Below are 7,500 nucleotides of genomic sequence, written 5' to 3' on the forward strand. Positions count from 1 at the left end.
AGGCTGATACCACGATAAGATCGAGGATCGCTCCTGATCTTATCGGGCGACTTCAAGAGTGCAACGACCCTAGCAATTTTCCACTCGCGTGGAAAATATCCCTCCCATATGCATTTATCATAAATGGCCTCCAAATATTCCGGAATGAACTTCCACAAGCATTTGCACATCTCTCCGTTCAAACCATCGAAACCTGGAGACCTTTTAGACCTGACCAGGCCAAATGCATAATCCAACTCCTCAGCTTCTATTGGAGGGACAGGCACCTCTTGTGCAGGAGGAACCTGAACCTCAGCCCTGGGAAAAAACTCGCCTAACAGAACATTGGCACACTCTCTCCACGTCGATAATACAGTATCACCTACGCGAAGAGAGCTAGCCATCTCATTTCGACGACCCCGACAGATCCTATAGACCTGTCCCCAAGGGTCGTCCCTATTTTCCCCCACAAATCTCCTCCACTCTTCCTCCTTCACTCTCACAAGCATCTTCTTATACTCTTTCATCCCTACGCTAAATTGATACTTGAGCTGAGACAGATTCTCCGAATTGGTCCGCCTGCCGCGTTGAAACAAACGCCTCAAGCGTCGGACAGACCTCCTCTTTGAATTTAACTCACTCGTCCACCATTTCACACCTTTCATTCTCACAGCCCTAGCTTTCCTAAACAATAAGTCATTCACACCCCAGACACATTCATATAGACGAGCAATTTGCTCGTCAACCCCCAATTCCTCAAACTCCCTAAGCGGTATATCCAATACCGCTTCCCTAACAGTATGTCCATATCGGTTCCAGTCGGTACACGAGGTACGCCATCGCCTCAATGGACTCCCCCCTTCTAGCTGCGGGGTACGGGGAGTAACCATAATTTGTATTAAATTATGGTCACTAATTCCCCAACCCCCCCTAACACTCCATTTACACTCGAACCTACCCGCTGCTGCGTCATTCATGAGCGTCACGTCAATGTCACTCACACCTCTAGGCCCCTCAAACGTATACCATACGCTTGGTTCGTTTGCTACAAGAAGGTTATTCGCCACAACCCACTCGCTCATAACCTCACCCCGAGTGTGGCTCCGATATCCAGCAGTATGCCTGGATACCTTGCTGAACCACATCGGGGAGGTAGCATTCGCGTCAAGACACACGATGGCAGGAATGCTACTCTCAAGTAGTAGCACCGCATCAATGTATCTTAAGTAGGGCTCTAGAGGCTCGTCAGACTTGCAGTACAAGCTGACAACATTCATTCTGCCGAATTCCCCCTCGACACACACACATACTCCCCACTGTGATGAGTCAACTACTACACAAGAGTAGCTTGGCTCACACACAGCTACTGCGGCCTTGACTCCAAGGTCCGTAAAGACCCTGAAGCCCCCAGGAAGGCCTCTCACCACCCCATTGGTGGAGTATGGTTCCTGGAGCAAAGCAATGCCGCAGCCCCCCTCCGACATACACGCCCCCAATTCACACATCACGGCATATGACCCCTGACAGTTCAGTTGATATAGCTCAACCATCAATGTCTAGCGTTCGCACGGGCAACAATGGCACAGTACACCGGGCAGACAGTGGACATCATTAGATGTCCGGCTGGCTTGCCCTTAAATGCACAGTTGCGACAATGCGGGGCATTGCCACAACCTGCACTCCTGTGTCCTTCTTGCCCGCACCTACGGCAGACATCCTTCTTGGCTCTGCATTCTGCCACCCTGTGATCAAACCCCATGCATCGGAAGCAGCCGGGCGTCAGTTGGTCTGGCCGTACCCGGAAGGAAAACCACTTTATGTAGCAACGACCTGCTTCCAGGAGGGCGGACATTAGCATGTCCGTTCCCTCAAGGACAACATTCGTCACCCCATCGGGGCTGACCTTCCAAGGACGGCTGATCATCCTCACATCCTTCTCACGGCACCCAGGGCTGAACTCCTTGAGGTTCAACCGGAACAACTCTCCCATGAAATCCTCAGGGGAGATCTCCGTGTGAACCCCCTGGACCACAACCCTAGGCCCCAGCTTCCGACGTATGCTCACATCGAGCCCCACTTCGGAAAACTTGGCATTTTTTGCCAAGTTATCCCTCTCGGCAACGGATGGGGTGCGAATAATCGCACCTCCATCCTTCAACGGGCGCACCTCGTGCACCCTAACCCCCATGGAAGGCCCAACCTCCTTTACAACTTTCTTGATCACCTCCTTGGAAGTAGTGGGGGTTTTACCCCTTACTACGACCGACCAGGTCTCAACTGGCTTAGGCACCGGCAACGCAGGCAACACAGGCGCAGGCGCCTGAGGTGCCGGCATCATCGCTGCACCAGCCAGCGCAGCTCCAGCCGTCCTCCGAGGTGCTTCCTCCCTAGTGACTTTCGTGGCTTCCAACTGCCCACGAAGATGGGCTATTTCCGCCACCATGTCAACAAAGAGTTCCTCGAACTCCAGGGAGTATCCCAGGAGGTCCTTAGCTAAACTCTTTGGGACGCCGTCCATGTCTATGACGGCTCCACTAAAGGCCGTCGCAATGGACTTGAAGCGTCCCATAAACTGCCCCCCAACTTTCAACGCTCCAAAACCTTCCAGGGAAGCACCCAATTTCTTCTGGAACTCCTCCAAGTGCTTCCCAGCTGGACCTAATTTAGCCCCTGTCTTACGCCCCTTTCTCCCACTCCCAATTTTTCCACTTTCGGAAGCGCCCTCGCTTCCACTCACCCCCGACTTACTAGAAGGCACCTTTTCAGGTACCTTTAAAACCTCCTTACCCATTTTCTCCACCGGAACCGCTGCACCTCCAGCGGTCTTCTTCTTAGTACGGGGAGGAGACCGCAAAATCACCTCCTCCTCTCCGGACGTCGATTCGTCCATTGCCGACGATGGCACCGCCGAACCGCTTGGAAGAGGGGTGTTCGCCCTCTTCCGAATACCGTCTAGTTTGGGCATAGCCCAACGACCCTCACACGTAGGTAGCCGAATTCGCCGGATAAAGGCCTCCCAAGCAACAACAAAAATTTGGTCCCTTTTGGGCAACGGCAACTACTGCACGGCAGGAGTGAATCCCGCACAGGCACGCACACAGCGGCTGCACCTATCGGCGAGCCAAAGCAAAGCGCGAGGGCGTAGCCCACAGCGCCAACCAAAGGTTTGGCAAAGGCCACCACCAATGCCTTGCCGGACAGAACACTGTTCCCCGAACAAGGACGGGTCGACCAAGGTGGAGCTAACGCCGAGCTCGACCGCAGGCAAAAACACAACACGCTTTGGTCGTAGCACCTGCACAAGGTATTCAACCTTGGCGCAGTACTGTACCCACGCACAAAAGAGGACGCCCTTTTTACTGTTGCCAAATATGGCAATATAGCGGCACGACTACCTAGTGTACACGCACTCAACGAACCCACGCCGAAAAAAAAAAAAATAACAGCGCGACACTACACCGACGCCAAGGATTAACGGCACGCGCCAAAAACCACGCCGAAAAATAACGGCACGCGCAAAAAACACCACGCCAAGAAAATAACGGCACGCCCGCAAAAGTTGTAAACAACTTAATGGAAAATTTCCAATGTGTCAATAGTACGGAGTATGGTGGCACTCACTAGAGTGTCCAACAACACTACCGTACGGCACTCACTCACGCGTCCAATATATTCACTACGCTGTACGAAAACACGTACAGCCACGCAAAAAAATTGGCGTCACTCAAAAGAAACCGTATCACGCACCGGTACTCACACACGAATGTAACCGCAAAAGGAAATCACAAAAATCGCAAATCACCGCTTAGCACACGACACGTCCGCACTATTCAACAGTCAAACTGAGAATGAGTAGATAGGGACAGTAGGAATCTCGTTAATCCATTCATGCGCGTCACTAATTAGATGACGAGGCATTTGGCTACCTTAAGAGAGTCATAGTTACTCCCGCCGTTTACCCGCGCTTACTTGAATTTCTTCACTTTGACATTCAGAGCACTGGGCAGAAATCACATTGTGTCAACACCCGTTAGGGCCATCACAATGCTTTGTTTTAATTAGACAGTCGGATTCCCCAAGTCCGTGCCAGTTCTGAATTGATTGTTAATTGATAATCGTTATAATTTAAAAGGAATATATATCGAATGATATAATTCCTTAAAAATTTTAGCAAGAAAGTTCCACAATTGGCTACGTAACTACTATCCGGGGAACAAGAATCGTAATTCTCTATTTACCCAGAACGAGTACATAAACCATGGTATTGCTTCCCAATCAAGCCCGACTATCTCAATCTTCAGAGCCAATCCTTATCCCGAAGTTACGGATCTAATTTGCCGACTTCCCTTACCTACATTATTCTATCGACTAGAGACTCTTCACCTTGGAGACCAGCTGCGGATATTGGTACGGCCTGTTGAGAAGTTTGCGTGACCCCACCATAAATTTTCAAGGTCCGAGGAGAAAATATCGACACAACAGTAAATGTCATGCTCTTCTAGTCCATCTACCATATCTCTCTTCGAAAGACTTCCATGGTAGTACGACTATAAAACAGAAAAGAAAACTCTTCCGATATCTCTCGACGGCTTCTTTATGGTCGTTCCTGTTGCCAGGATGAGCACAAGGCCCATTTTTAATAACAAACGGATACTCAACAGGTTACGGAATTGGAACCGTATTCCCTTTCGTTCAAAATAATTCAAGTATTTTAATTATTTTTAAATATATTTTTATTAATATTTTTTTTTATTAAAAACTTGAAAATTTTCGGCTTTCGCCTTGAACTTAGGACCGACTAACTCGTGATCAACCACTGTTCACACGAAACCCTTCTCCACTTCAGTCCTCCAAGGTCTCATTCGATTATTTGCTACTACCACCAAGATCTGTACCAATAGCGGCTCCATGCAGGCTTACGCCAAACACTTCTAAGCACACTATTGTACCCTCCTACTCACTAAAGTTTCAAAATTTATAAATCAATCGAAATTGTTTTATAAATCATCTACTTTAGCGGTAATGTATAGGTATACAACTTAAGCGCCATCCATTTTAAGGGCTAGTTGCTTCGGCAGGTGAGTTGTTACACACTCCTTAGCGGATTACGACTTCCATGTCCACCGTCCTGCTGTTTTAAGCAACCAACGCCTTTCATGGTATCTGCATGAGTTGTTAATTTAGGCACCGTAACATTACGTTTGGTTCATCCCACAGCGCCAGTTCTGCTTACCAAAAGTGGCCCACTGGGCACATTATATCATAACCTCAACCTTCATATCAAGAAAGGTGAGGTTCTTACCCATTTAAAGTTTGAGAATAGGTTAAAATCGTTTCGACCCTAAGGCCTCTAATCATTCGCTTTACCAGATAAGATTATTTTATATAATTTTTAAATGCACCAGCTATCCTGAGGGAAACTTCGGAGGGAACCAGCTACTAGATGGTTCGATTGGTCTTTCGCCCCTATACTCAATTCTGACAATCGATTTGCACGTCAGAACTGTTTCGGTCTTCCATCAGGGTTTCCCCTGACTTCAACCTGATCAAGTATAGTTCACCATCTTTCGGGTCACAGCATATATGCTCAAGGTACGCTCCAGTTAGAGGTATAAATAATAATAAATTATCATTATACATAACTATATGGAACGCCCCGGGATTGAATTAATTGACTATTTATTAAAAAATAGACTAAAAATTAATCCCATTATATTTAAGTTAAGTTAATTATGCCATTAAGTTTAATATAACTCAATGACTTGCACATATGTTAGACTCCTTGGTCCGTGTTTCAAGACGGGTCCCGAAGGTATCCTGAATCTTTCGCATTGTTAATCATATAAATGCATACAAATAAATATTAATATCATAGATATTAAATTTTTTGTAAAATTCAAAAAATGAATTTTAGCATTATATATAATAAAATCTATCAACACTTTATCAAATCATTAGTATTTATTTTATGTTAATATGCTTAAAAAGCAAATTAATTTAAATAAACTTAATATCACCAATGATCTTTTGATAAATACTTTATTATGTTAATAGATTACAATGTCCTTATATGAAAAAAATGCACATTATTTTTTTAATTATTTAATGATGAATTTTTCATAATGGATATTCAGGTTCATCGGGCTTAACCTCTAAGCAGTTTCACGTACTATTTAACTCTCTATTCAGAGTTCTTTTCAACTTTCCCTCACGGTACTTGTTTACTATCGGTCTCATGGTTATATTTAGTTTTAGATGGAGTTTACCACCCACTTAGTGCTGCACTATCAAGCAACACGACTCTTTGGAAATATCTTTCTAGTAATCATTAACGTTATACGGGCCTGGCACCCTCTATGGGTAAATGGCCTCATTTAAGAAGGACTTAAATCGTTAATTTCTCATACTAGATATTAAGATATTCCATACACTGCATCTCACATTTGACATATAGACAAAGTGACTTAGTGCTGAACTATTTTCTTTTCGCTCGCCGCTACTAAGAAAATCCTTGTTAGTTTCTTTTCCTCCCCTCATTAATATGCTTAAATTCAGGGGGTAATCCCATATGAGTTGAGGTTGTTTTAATATTCTTTTTTTATCTTCTCACAATTTAATAAAAAAATTATATCATCTTTTCATCTCTATTTTTCTTTTCTCCTTTTATATATTGTAAATATATAAAAATAATAATAATGTAAAATGAGGCAATCCTAGAATAAAAAATTTAATTTTTATGCTAGACATTCCTCCTTTTAATTACATATATAAATTATTATTTTATATATATATATATAAATAATATGAAAATTTTTTGTAAAGAATACTTAGATTCAATATTTTCATCATTTCATTTTATTTGAGAGGATTTTTTTTTTAAAGAATATATAATAAATAAAATTCATTATATATCTTTATTTTTTTTGCTATTAATATTATGAATTATTTAAAATCCAATAATATACACATTTGCTTAAATTCAATTATTTTTATAAAAGAATAAGCAACTTATTTAGCATAGTCTTACAACCCTCAACCATATGTAGTCCAAGCAGTACTTTAAAATTGAATTTAATGTACATAACAGCATGGACTGCGATATGCGTTCAAAATGTCGATGTTCATGTGTCCTGCAGTTCACACGATGACGCACAGTTTGCTGCGTTCTTCATCGACCCATGAGCCAAGTGATCCACCGCTTAGAGTATTTTTTTATTTATTTTTATTTATAACAAATGTCAATTTTTTTTTGCATATATTAATTGAAAGAGTAAAATTAAATAATATTAATAATATATAAATTGATTTTCTTTCAATAATATATATCAAATATATTTAACTCTAAACATTTTTATTAAGTTGCGAATGTCTTAGTTCAACAATAATACAGTGGTGGTATTTATTATGATTCAATTATTTTGTATTTTTTTAATCATTTTATGTATATATATAATAATATAATAAATATATACCACTTTTGTTATTGTGAACAAATTAACTTATCATTCAATCAAATGAATA

The 7,500-nt window shown here is 42.7% G+C and overlaps 2 pseudogenes; both read right to left on the reverse strand.

Moving 5' to 3' along the window:
• Nucleotides 1-3,779: 3,779 nt before the first annotated feature.
• Nucleotides 3,780-6,561, reverse strand: LOC129252295 (large subunit ribosomal RNA; annotated as a pseudogene).
• A 444-nt stretch (nucleotides 6,562-7,005) lies between these two features.
• On the reverse strand, nucleotides 7,006-7,186 carry LOC129252289 (5.8S ribosomal RNA; annotated as a pseudogene).
• Nucleotides 7,187-7,500: the final 314 nt, after the last annotated feature.

Source organism: Anastrepha obliqua, unplaced genomic scaffold, assembly GCF_027943255.1.
Source record: "Anastrepha obliqua isolate idAnaObli1 unplaced genomic scaffold, idAnaObli1_1.0 ptg000171l, whole genome shotgun sequence".
NCBI classification, from domain to species: domain Eukaryota; kingdom Metazoa; phylum Arthropoda; class Insecta; order Diptera; family Tephritidae; genus Anastrepha; species Anastrepha obliqua.